Source organism: Peromyscus maniculatus, chromosome 5 (genome assembly GCF_049852395.1).
Source record: "Peromyscus maniculatus bairdii isolate BWxNUB_F1_BW_parent chromosome 5, HU_Pman_BW_mat_3.1, whole genome shotgun sequence".
Lineage (NCBI taxonomy): Eukaryota > Metazoa > Chordata > Mammalia > Rodentia > Cricetidae > Peromyscus > Peromyscus maniculatus.
In genome coordinates this window covers 93,613,837-93,627,268 of record NC_134856.1, presented here as the reverse complement: position 1 = coordinate 93,627,268, position 13,432 = coordinate 93,613,837, and the positions used below count along the sequence as shown (strand labels likewise).

At 41.1% G+C, this 13,432-nt stretch overlaps 1 protein-coding gene across 11 annotated transcripts in view; it reads left to right on the top strand.

Annotated features, from left to right (window-relative positions):
- The window catches only part of Chrm3 (cholinergic receptor muscarinic 3), a 483,981-nt gene that overhangs the window by 277,349 nt on the left and 193,200 nt on the right, over positions 1-13,432 (top strand). The window lies entirely within an intron of this gene.

The following is a 13,432-nucleotide window of genomic DNA, read 5'->3' as shown; positions in this document are numbered from 1 at the left end:
TCTTTTACTGATGACCAAAGAGGAAAAATCTGACAAGCCAGATCCAGAAAGAATATAAAACCTGAATGAACCTTGAACAGGGAGTCAGTAAACAAAAGTACATTCCCCCTCCTTATCACAGAAGCAGGACTGGTTTCACATCAATGTTTTCCCCAGGAGCCAGGCACCTCTTGTGCAATTCAAGTCACAAAATAAAGGCTAAGTCTCTTCTTTGTGAAATGCCCTGTGATGTGCAGCCTCAGTGATGGCAGAGAGAGGGAATGTCAGCCCTTCCCCCAGGAGACTCGCCTTGTTTATGGGAGGAAGATAAGATGCGTATACAAGGAACAACAATGCAAAGGGAGACATTAATATTTATAACAATGATACAAACAAAGTGCTTAGAGGGAGCTTGGAGGAAATAAATGTGTCCCAGCTAGGGATACGGCACAGAAATTTATGTGGGGAAGTCATCTCTGGGCTAATCACAAACGATAATCAGAAATTCTGTAGGTGTCCCTGGGAAGAATAGGCACTCTAAAATGAATTGGGGAAACAGAAAAGGATGAGATGTGATAGCCAGAAGCAAACAGGCCTCTTCTGTAGTGTAGGGCTCCTACTTTGCTTTTGTTTGGGGCAATGAAAACTGAAGACATAAAAATGCTATAAAGAAACTTGCTAATTAAAAAACTATGTAGCTTTAAAAGAGAAGGAACATTTGAGCAATGGAAAGAACACTTTCATTCACATTCTAAGACATAGAAAAGGCCTGGTGCCAGGCCAGTCACTGCTCTATATCAAGCAAACATGAGGTGATTCCATTATCACACCCGGTCTGCTGGGGTGGAATGCCTGTCTGGTAGGGCATGAACAGAGGCAGAAGCTGATAGCCAGAGAGCAAAACTTGCAGGAATTTCCAATAACTTCTAGAAACTCAATATCTAGGGGGGAAATGTGTATCCTGTCTGCTCACCAGGCACTGCATGTATGTGTGCACACAGAAGTTCCCACAGAGCTGCATATACAGTCAAAGCAATCATGTACCTGCCTGGAGAATCATAAAATTTGTAAGGAAGAATGGTGGTTTATCTTTCCCAAGAAGTCAAGGACAAGTTGTGGTAGTGCCTACTTTGGAGTCCAGCTAGCAGCTTTTGAACAAACTCCAGCAAAAGACGGTCTGAGTACCTGTAGACAAGTGGACTCATCTTACCCACTTTGGTTTATGTACTATATAAGGAAGGTGGAGATTATCTTATCATGAGAATGTGGAGGCTTGGATGAAATAAGCTACCTGTAGCACACAATATAAGAACTACATCTCTTTCATCATTCTGAATTCTAATTTGAACTGCCAAGAGGATCCCAAGCATTTTATGGATTTAAACACATGCTTATGCATGGACTGTCTTGCTGTTTTATTCATATTATCTAAATTTCTACAATAACTCAGAAACTCTGTGTGGAAAAGCCCATTGCAGCAGTGGTTTGGGAGAACTCACTCAGCCACACTGATACCTACTGGCAAGCTGAAGTGTCCTTCAGTCCTTCAGTGTTTCAGACCTGGAGATACTTAAATAACAAGACCATTGTTTTGGGATGTGAATAAAGCCCACACATTCAAATGAATACAACAGTGTATGACAGATGAGAACTTCAACCATTCTAAACTTATATAGATGCAAGATACCGCCCCAGCAAAGATGTATTCCAACGACCCAAAAGCATTGATTGTGGTGTAGGATATAAATACAGCATCCTCCCTCTCACTGCTTTGTAGTTTCGTTGGTACTCAATAATTCTAATAGACATTTTCTGGGCAACAGAGTTTCTCAGTAATTACTCTGTTGAGGATCTGGAAAAGAAAACAATAATTAAATACCTTTACTTATCCTACTTTATCCCGGACTCTGTAACTGAACTTAAGCATGGATTGAAGATAAACATACCTTGAGATAACTTAATTTAGAAAAGGACTGCATATCCTTGGCCTTGAAACAAACTCTCAGACTGCAATAGACATTAAACTTACTTATGAATAGTTTTCTGGATATTTATAATTATTTTTTCTTTCAGTCAAGATGCTCTCCTCATCTTGTTCCAGTCTGCAGGTCCAGGGTGGACTCTGTTGACTCCCAGGTGCTTCCCTATGCTTCCTTACTGGAGAGGGTTTGTTACCTGATCTGTATAAAAGCCTATTCCCAGCAAAGAAAGCTCACCTCTAAATGAGGGAGGTGGTGAAGTTGGTAAAGTACTAACTGCACAGACATGAGGGCCTGTGGTCAATCCACAGAACCCACTCCAAAAACAAACAAACAAACAGCAAACAACAAACAAAAACCCTCAGGGGAATGGACAAATGGTTCAGCAGTAAAGACACCTCCTACTCTAGCATAGTATCCAGGTTTGGTTCCTAGAACCCACATGATGGCTCACAACCATCTGTAACTCCAGTCTCCCTCTTCTGGCCTCTTTGGGTACTGCATGCATGTGGTGTGCATACATATAAGCAGAAAAACACTCATACGGAAAATAAAAAATAAATCTTTTGAAAAGTGGCACATAATGTCAGTGCTAGAGAAGCAGAAATAGGTGGAACACTGGATCCCAGTGGCTGGCTGGCCTAATCAAATCAGCAGAGCTTGAGGTATGATGGCCAAAATTGACCTCTGACCTCCACGCAAACCTTCCACATACATGCATGCTCCCTCCACCCTACCCAGGCTATCCAAATAGAGAAGGTCCTTTGTTTGTCTTTTTCACCTCAATTACACATTTTATTCATTTTAGTCATGAGCATCAAACCAAGAATTTCAAAGATTTTTATAAAACATATCTATTGACTGTCATCAAATGTTTTCTTGGCTCTTTATCAAGTTCAGCTAACTTCAAATGGGTTTTGTTGAGGTTATCCTTGGCTGTGATTTGAATGGCTTAATTGATTTTTGAGCTATTTTCATTTTCTCAGTGTCCTTTACAGAATTCTCTTTAGGTCAGAACAAAGATTGTATGAAAGTCTTGTCTGTCTGAAGAGATATTTCTTGTGAAATAAATGAAGTATCATTCTTTAGTCTGAAAATGGCAAAGTTTACATTTGAGTTTTATTAGGACGTTGTACAGATAGCACAATAGAGTTGAAAAAGGAGGAAGGGTGTAGGTCTTTGGAACTTGAAGGATTCTGAATATTGAAACACTCTGCAATTTATATGGGCTTCTTACCAGCATTTAGGAGACATAAACACTAAGCCTTTCCCTCCCCAGCAATTGCAGCCCAAGAAAATCTTCCCTTAAGAAGCTGATGGCTCCATTCTGTAAAGACTGTATCTCCTAAACCCCAAAGCACTAGTGCATAAGAATTCTTCTCCGATGTTTAGATTGGAGAGTTCACAGTGCTATGTATGCATTGTGTGTGATGGAAATGCTCTGCTGTCCCCAAGGTAGCTTGCCTACATCCTGGCTCTTCATCACACCTCTAAAGCAGAATTTGACTACATAGTAAAAGAACATATTTGGGGCCTTTCAGTTTACTTGGGATTTAAACATGGGTGTGATACAATGACTTGCCAAAATCAGAGATGTGTTTTGCCTTCTAAAGCCCTTTCAAGTCCTTGTCACAGGGCCAGAAGCTAGTGCCTAAAAAGGAAGTGTGCACAGGCAGAGCAAACACCTCCTCAGAGCTCAGGCACTGTCCCTTTCGGCAGCAATTGTATAAATGTGCTTCTCGGGCATTTCAGTGTGGTGGCAGACAGCGCATGTAAAGCACATTGTTGTGCTGTCTGTCTGTCTCCCTCTAGGTGGGCTGCTGGTGTGCTGTCTGTCTGTCTCCCTCTAGGTGGGCTGCTGGTGTGCTGTCTGTCTGTCTCCCTCTAGGTGGGCTGCTGGTGTGCTGTCTGTCTGTCTCCCTCTAGGTGGGCTGCTGGTGTGCTGTCTGTCTGTCTCCCTCTAGGTGGGCTGTTGGTGTGCTGTCGCCCTCTAGGGAACTTAGCAAAATGGACTTAGTTCTGAACCAGAAGTGGAGACCTGAACTGTAGCTCTAGCCAGGCAGCTTTTGTCTACACTGGCAGCGCCGAGTCATAGCTGAGGCCTGGGTATAAATTTCTTCGTCTCTCAGGGGGGAAGACAATAGTTATCCTGTAATCAACTGTAGCGTCTCTAAAGATTGATTTCCTGTTCTCTCTTCGCCCCCTGAGTCAGTTACCTTTCTTGTTTCTGGAACCAAATACTGAACAAGAAGCAACTTCCAGAAGGCTAGCCTATTTGGGCTCATGGTTTGAGGGGAGACACATCATGGGGGGGCGGGCATGTAGTGGGAGCTTGAGGCATCTGGCCACACTGTCAGGAAGCAGACAGAGAACAGCGAGTCCTGCCAGGCTACAAAGCCCCAAGGCTCAACCCCAGGGACCCACATCTTCCCACAAGACTCAACCATCTAAAGGTTCTATAACCTTCCAAAGCAAAGTGACCAACAGGCCCACATGTTCAAACACATGATCCTCCAGGACCGCACATTCAACCCATAATGCCTCCTAGCTTCACCAAGCCTGTTGATCAGATAGGTACTTCCTGAAATATTAATATCAGTTTGTTGCGGGGAGCAAAAAAAGAAAAGATAAACAGAACTGGGGCTGATAAAGTTCAGAATGATGAATGCAATCTTATGTGTGCTATACTATGGAAGATGGGTTACCTGCTTTCATCCACCATGAGATCAGCTATGACTCCAGTAGCATTCTATTCTGCACAGAGAATTCTACATAGTGGTCCTGTTATGTCAGCCAAAGCTGGGGTGACATGTCCCCCTCTGGCAGAGATTTCTGCAGTTTGTAGTTTTCCTGCATCTCCTGGTATCATTATATCATCCTCTTTCATGGAGAAATGTTCCTCAGTTTGGATGGCAAATTGTGTGGACATGACATTTAAGCACAAATATTAAGATTCCATTACATCAGTGGTTCTCACAATCTTCCTAATGCTACAGCCCTTGAATACAGTTCCTCAGGTTATGGTGATCCCCAACCAGATTATTTTTATTGCTAGTTTATATAATTTTGCTGCTGTGATTAATCACAGCAGCAAAATTATATGTGTGTGTGTGTGTGTGTGTGTGTGTGTGTGTGTGTGTGTATACACACATATATATATAATCATAATAGCTGATGTGCAGGATATCTTATATGCAACCCTGTGAAAGGATCATTCAAAACTCAAAGGGGTAATGACCCACAGGTTGAGAACCACTGCATTACATGCTTTATGGAAAATAAAGCACATAACCACATGATCATATATTACTCTGAAATATTTTATGCTCCATTATTTAAACTAGAAATAGTGTGGAGATGATAGATCTCTCCTACATCACAAGGGTAGCTCATCTCTTTATATCTAATTAGCAATACAGATTTTGTAATGAGATTTGAGTAGATAAGAAGTACTCAGGGACTATTTCTTTTCAGAACCTCCAGTTAAGCCAAGATCATAAAGACAGGAAAGAAGGAAACAGCAGAGGCAGAAGACAGTGTGTGCAAAGGTCCTGTGGTAGACAGGAACATGGGCTCAGGACTAGGGGATACAGAAATGACAGAAGTATGCGTAGAACAGCGGATGAAGAAATGAGGCTGCAGAGCTAGCTCAAGACAGAGGGAACTGAGAAGTGCATTCATAAATATCAGCTATGTCATGAAGAAAATACTAAAAGACACAATGAAAAGAACCAGCAGGCCGGGCGGTGGTGGCTCATGCCTTTAATCCCAGCACTCGGGAGGCAGAGCCAGGTGGATCTCTGTGAGTTTGAGGCCAGCCTGGGCTACCAAGTGAGTTCCAGGAAAGGCGCAAAGCTACACAGAGAAACCCTGTCTCAGGGGGAAAAAAAAGAAAAGAAAAGAACCAGCAGGATAAAGAATGGTTAAATTAAATTGTCATTGGAATCTGAGGTGCCTGGTACCTGAGCCCTCTAAATGGACTGTGACTATGGCACCTTCAGTACAAGAGACTCTTTGGGAGAGAGGGAGCTTGCCAACGTTTCAAGCCTTTACAGTAAGAATTAACTGATTGAGTCAGAGTAAAAATGGAAAAGACAAAAAAAAAAAGCCATGGAAGGGATATTGGGCTAGATCTAGGGAAATAATAGTAAATAAAAAGACCTTTAAAAAGAACCAGAGAAGGGATGTCCAGGACAGTTGGGGGAAGTTCAGGGAATGTTACGATGAGATGAGAGAATTCTGAAGAGGGAGTGGTCAGCAGTGTTAAACCCCATTGGTGGTAGCACTAGACTCCACACCTGTAGTCAAGAGCAGTCAACCAGCAAGTTACTGATTACCCTGGAAATAGCAGCTGCTGGGAGGGACGGACAGGAACTGAAGGCAAGTTCAGATTGGTTAGGAGAATAATGGCTGAGCTGAGTCCACATGACCCTGATAGACAGCACAAGCAAAGAAGGAGAAAGGGTGGAGCTAGAGTGGGTAGGAGGCTGCATGGAAGGATTTCATTTGGAGTTTTTATTCCATTTGTATCTTAAAATGCTTAGGAGTGGTGATGTTCTGATAAACCAAGCCTGGGGGAGGCGCAGTAGATAAAAACCTTGATTTATAGTTTTTGCAAATGACAGTAATGTAAAGACTGACACCGTGCCTGGAGCCAGGCCATCTGTGAGAGCTCAGTAAATAGTAGAGAACCAAAACCTAAAATCAGCCACCAGCTCCAAGGCCCTGCTGCACAGGGACAATGGGAGGGAGAAGCCAAAGTTCTACACAATAAATAGATAAAAAGGGAGCAGACAGGATCCAGAATAGAGGTGGGAAGATTGGGGTTGAATAAGAAAAACAAAATAAGCCTTCTTATGAGTTGAGTGTACAGAAGTCTGGTTGGGATAAATTCATGAGAGGAGAGATAGCTACACCGGTTTTCACTTCCTGGATTACTTTACCTCTAAGGACCAAAGGACTTTGCTGAGAGTGTGGAGGTATGAGATGAACATCATGTTGGATTGGAAAGACAAATTAAAATCTAAAGGAAAAGGAGACAGGAGTCTGGACAGTGTTGAGGTCCTAGGAATGTTGAAGACAAAGGCTTTTCCCCAGAACTCATCCATGGAGTCACATGAATTTATCAGAACCTAACAGCTAAACTCTTAAGAGCAGAAATAAAATAGTGACTTTATTTGGAGCTGAAATTTTTTAGGAGACTGTGCATCAGTGGCAGGAATTTCTGGGGAGCTGTGGATATTGGCAGGAGGATATTCAAAGTGATCAGCCATGGTATTTCAGTTGAAAGGAAAGACTAAAAGTTGAGTCAGAGGGAGTTTTTCAAAGTAAAGAAAGACATTACTCTGTCAGACTAGGAATTTTTCTGGCAAAACAAAGATTTTTGAGCTTTCCTGAAAAACCCTGAGGGAGAGATGAAGAGAGAACTCACTCACAGTCATGCGCACACAGGCACACATATGGCTGATACATTAGTAAACAAAGAAAGAGGCTAATGGTGGTCAACCATTGCTTAGGGATTGCAATAGCATTTCTTCAGTCCTGTGCTGTACTCTATGTGGTTTAGTGGCTGCTTCTGTCTTTTGCTTTCTCAGGGATAGTTGACTCTTTTAAGTTACCTGTCATTTCTGCCTTAAACCTTGTTCAGGAAATTCACTCACACCAAAGTATCAGTTCCCTTCCATGGGTTGCATGCTTCCTCCTTGAGAACTGACCTTCCTCAAGGCCTTGTCCCAAAGTGACTTGTCCTGTTCAAGCTATATAGTACTAAACTGTGTTTGTCTCAGGCATTTTATAAAGTTACCTCATTTTATGTAATTCCGTATATAGAAAATTGGATAAGATAGACCACAAGAGATAAGTTGAGTTTTATGCTTCATTGGTACCTAGCTTTGTGTCATGACAAGTAAATGGTATAGGTGTAAGAGAAAGAGTGCTATTAGTTATCATATTATTTTAGCAGATCTCTCATGTTCCAGTCTCAAAAACTGTCAAGAAAGATGGCATTGAAGGTCATGACATCCCTTACAAATAAAACAAAGCTTGAATCAGTTGATACGGAGACACATGAAGGATTGAAGGCCACCTCCCAGAATGAGACCTAACAAGTGGTTCACGACACACAGCACAGAAAGTAAATGAAGTGTGTCTGTTCAAATCACAACTGGAATTTTAAGTGAGTGGAATGGAATAAACGCAGATCAGAATGTGAAATAAATTCAGTTTGGAATGTGTCTGGAGACCAAGGTTTATATAAGAACTATACAAAGCTTGGAGCATGACACAAGGTGAAATGTTCCTGGCATCTTGGAGTGAGACATGGACTCTTGAAGAACCAGGGCACAGACATTTCATCCAGAGTCATTTATTTCTACTTGGGAAAGAAAATGCAGACGTTTATATAATATGCTGGAGTGAGAGTAATATTCCACCTGGCACAGGGAGTTGTGTACAATTTCTCAGACATGGTATTTCAAGTTGAGTGTTACCAATAAAATATTCCTATCAAATCTCCATTCTTCTTTTCCTTGATTCTTGTTGCTATATTTCTTCTAGGGAGTCTCCCGTAGATCACACATTCTACAACTGACAGGTGAAAAACAAGAAGTGGTTAGAAAAAACTTAGTGAGTTAACTAGAAGGAATTCAGAAGCAACAGGTCACGGCAATGGACTTACCCTGTTGCTGAGACACTTTTCTTAAAGTGTAGCTCCTAGTGAGCTAGTGACTGAACAAGGGGACATAGAGAGAAGACTCTCTATGCAAAGCTGAAGAAGCAACTGGTAACCAACAATGCATCCTTTTTAAGGTAAAAGACTTTTCTACCATGTAATGGAAAAGCATACTTGCAGCAAGATTTTAAGTATTGGATTTAGTTGGACCATTAGAAAGAAGTGAGATGTTAGACCCCAAGTAGGAGATCATATGTAGGTTAACAAACTTCCTGGTAGTTGGAGATAAGTCAAGAGCAGGGGAGAAACCAAAAGGGAGTAGGGCTGTGGAGTAGGCATTCAGAATACAGGGTGTTTCTGAAATGATAAAGAAGGAGATGAGCTCCCAGGATGCAGGCTATGTGAAATCAGAGATGCAACTCCATGCTTACTTGTTCTGAGCGTGTCATTGGATTTGAGGGAAGTAGGTAATGGAGATGCTGGAATCAGTACTTCATATTGCCTGTTACACTTTTCCATGTTAAATAGCAGCCAGTGATGGTGTAGCTCACATTTGCATTCAGGTGAAACAAAGAAAATTCTGCAAATATTTACTTTTATGGCAGTGAGGGACCTGACTATATTACAGCTTGGTGAGTGGTGGGTGGTGGGGGTGCATTCTATAATGTTTGTGTTTTCCACTGCTAGGAGCAGTCCATGTATTTATCCACTGGGTAATTCTGACCATTTTAACTGCTAATGTTAGTATGGTATTATTGTTACTGACAAATGCATAAGGAATTGCTAGGTCAACAGCTCACAGAAATGTCTTTTGATTATGAGCACATTTTCAGTTTGTTTCCATTAGGGGTAGAAGGTAAAGAAGTATCCATGATCTCCTTTAGAGAAATGAATGTTAGATTTGGGGCATGGCTGGGCTGTGTCTTCTAAAATGCAGTAGAGCGTCCACCCAGCATGAAAACAAGAGGTCTTTTGAAGAACAACTGCACATTCAGATGAAGCAACCATGTCCTTCAAACCACATCCTTCCTGTCGCCTGTGGGAAAGGGGTGGTATTTGTACTGAGCTCCGAGTGCATGCAGAATAGATCTGTGTGTATTTCCATAAATAAAAGGGCATTGTGTGTGTGTGTTTGGCACCTGGAATGGCCAGAGCAGTTGATTGCCTTGGAGAGCTTTGTTCCAACCCAGGGATCAGCAGGATTTGGAAGCACTGAACTAGGAACTGAGCCCCAAAAACACATATGCAGGAGACCTGCGATAACATTAAGTTTGATGAACAACAATGGCATATGCAAGCCATTGGCTGTGTGTCAATACTCCCCTGAATTTAGCTCAGGGACGGGTTGAAATGCCTTGTGTCCCACCTGCAGACTAATGAGCATGTTGTAGTAATATTTTGAGACAGCACCTGCTTTTCTGATGAGCAAAACCCAGAATAGATAATATATGAGCATATGTTTTCGCAGAAACTTAAAACTCTGTCCTACTTTTCTTTGCTTGTATTATTCACACCATATTTATATTGTCACCAACAGTTAATGATTTGATCATGAATTAAATGATAAGCAGCATTCCCCCAAAACTTAACTTATTAAGTTAAAATAAAATGTATAATCATATTAACATGATCATTATCAAAATAAACGTTTTCATGCCATTCATCCCAAAACTGCTATGGACAGAAGCAAGAACTCAATATGACAATATCTTAGGTAAATTGGATGTTTCCTTACTGGAATACTCACTTCCTATTCAAAGTTGTTTCTCATCTACAGAGACTTGGGAAATCGGAATGGATTCTCTGTCCTTTAAAATATTCTCTGTTCAATTATTCTCCAGAGATTATACATAAAGTGCATAACTAGACATCACTGCAAGAGAAGACAAATTGTTCAGTGCTTCCTGCTGGAGGCCTTGTTGGTCAACATGTTCATCTTCTAATGTAATGAAAACAAAAAGAAATCTTTTGATCTTTTGGCTTTATTCAGGCACACTTTTTTTCCACATGAGTAAAACTTTCTTCTCTTGACTGAAGAGATGACACAAAGGTTATGAGCAGTAACTGCTCTTCCAGAGAACCAGAGTTCAGTCCCCGGTCCCCATATTCAGAGGCTCAGAACTACCTGTAACTTCAAGTCCAAGGTATCTGGCAGCCTCTTCTACCTCTGTAGGTACCTGCGCAGGTGGCATACACTCCTATAGACATACACACATAAATAAAAATAAAATAAAATCTTTAAAAAAAAACTTCCTTCATGGCAGAGGAGAGTTTGTCCAGAGGCATAATCTATTTTAATATTTGCTTTGCCTAGTTCATACCAAAATTGATTTTGAACATCCATCTATTTAAGCACATGTGGCTATCAATTATAGCATGAGAATTGTGCATCATGAGATTTAAAATAATCATAATCTCTGATTCAAGTAACCAAATGAAAGAAGTGTTCAGTTGAAGGAATGGACACACATTAAAACTCCTGTGTGGTAGGTGGTTAACATATTTCTCAGAAAACACAGTGAGTTTCAGATCTTAGAAATAATGTGGTAGAAGAGCTCTTGCCTAATCCTGCAAGCAAAATCCACTTTTGTAGAAATACGGAAGATAAAGGAATTGGGAGATGTGAGGTACGGGCATGCCCTGTCCAGTTCACACTTCATTAAGGGTTGCCTCTGCCTCAGCTCAGAGGAATCTACTTAGATCTCCGTCCTAGCTGTTTTGGGATCAATTGGAATAAAAACCATTTCAATGCTATGCAGGACATTAAAGAAGTCTTCAATATGTCATTTCTGGTCATGGCATGAATACTTGAGGAGGAGGTTCCTAGACACAATAAATAACAGAAGATCATTTTTATTAGCAGGCAGTACATGGTGTCAAAAATCAATGTGAAAGTTCATACTTTAATGAGATAGAGAAATACTAAAAGATTTAAATGGGCGGGGGCAGGGAAATCACCCTTCAATATAGATGAAGATCACTTCTATGAGCAGTTCATTATCACATGCTCCATCATGCTATAGTGTAGACAGCACAAAAGAAGAGGTAAGAGTACAGTTGGGCTGGGGATTATAGGCATTCATGTGCAGTATATACTCTCATGAAACAATTGGCAGGGGCAGGGTGGACACAAAGAATGCAAAACAACATAACAGTGTGGCATTAAAACAAAAGTCATAGCTGAGAGAGAGGAGCCAGAACCAAACAGAAGATTTCCAGAATAATGAAATGTGATGTTGATGATGATAATGTTTAGGATAGACCCTGAAAATGGGTGAGCTTTTCCCCTCCAAGGACAGAGAAAGGCATTCTGGACCATGAACTCTTCTGTAAAAGTAAGAAAATCTAATGGCAAAAATTCACATCTAGCTTTTGATCCAGCAGACATTTAGGCACAATGTTGCTTATGTGATCTCCCCCAGCATACACCATTCCACTTCCTTAAAACTATAGCCAAAGTCTGTGGAGCAACACAGAGAGATGTACTCTGTCAAAAATCCTAAGAGAATGAAGCTATTTTGTTTTCCTTTTAGACAAGTCTCATGCAGCCCAAGTTAGACTCAAACTCACTATGCAGCTGAGGCCGAACTTGGCCTCCTGATCCTCCTCTCTCCACTTTCAGAGTGCTGGGATAGCAGACATGTACCACGAGGCTCAGCTTATGCAGTATTGGGAATCTAACTCAGAGCCTCTCGAATGCTAAGCAAGTACTTTACCAGCTAAACTATGTCCCTAGCGCCTGAACATTTTCCTTTCACTTTCATGGAATGGGAATGCTTTTTAAAATAGCACATTAGCTCTGTGGTAATGAAACAGAAAAATCCAACAGCCACACTGAGAGGTACCCACAGCCATCCATGCCTGTCCACTCAGGAATGCTCACTTGGTTGCAGAAACAGATAGTGTGAGCATCTCTTGCTTCTAAGTATTATTTGTACTAATTTATATATTCTTTCTTCTTGCAGTCAGATTGTAAAAGGGCACAGGTAACTGTGTCTACAAATTGCAGTTTTTGTCCTGACACTACTGCCTAATGGATTGTGACTTTAGTTCTTATTAGGCATCTCTTAATGTTCCTTCATTGAATTTAAAAACACCAACCAATACAAATGAATTTCCTGCCACTTGCATATCTTGTAATCAATAAATTGTCAATGGAGGCCAGCAAGATGGCTCTGTGGAAGCCTGGTGACTTTAGTTCAATCCCTGGGACCCACATAAAAGTGGAAGGAAAGAATCAACTCCACAAAATTATCCTCTGACCTCCATACATATGCCAAGGCACACATACCCCACACATATACCACACACAAATTATTTCCAAATAAATACTTAGAAAAAGATTCTTTTGTGAGTTAAATCAAACTTTGTATAATAATACATTTCAATTAAAGCTAAGTTAACATGCTCAAGAGTTGCAATAAGATTCTGTGTAGAAGCATTTTACCTGAATGTATGTATGTGCACCATGTGCATGCCAGCTGCCCCTCCCCAAAGACCATAAAGAGGCTGTTGGGACTCCTAGAACTAAAGTCACAGATGGTTGTGAGCCTCCATGTGGATATAGGAAGCTGTACCTGGGTCCTCTGAAAGTGCCGCTGATGCTTTCAATCACTAACCCATCTCTCCAGTAATTATGTTGTCTGCTTAACTGAATTTTTTCTCTTGCCTGGGAAAGTGATGCATGTGCTATAGAGACATTCATGAGTGATTGTACTGAATTGAATCAATCCCCTGCTTCTTCCACCTGGGCGACATAGCTAGGAGCACACCCTGATATCAGAATTATAGGAATTAAAATGGA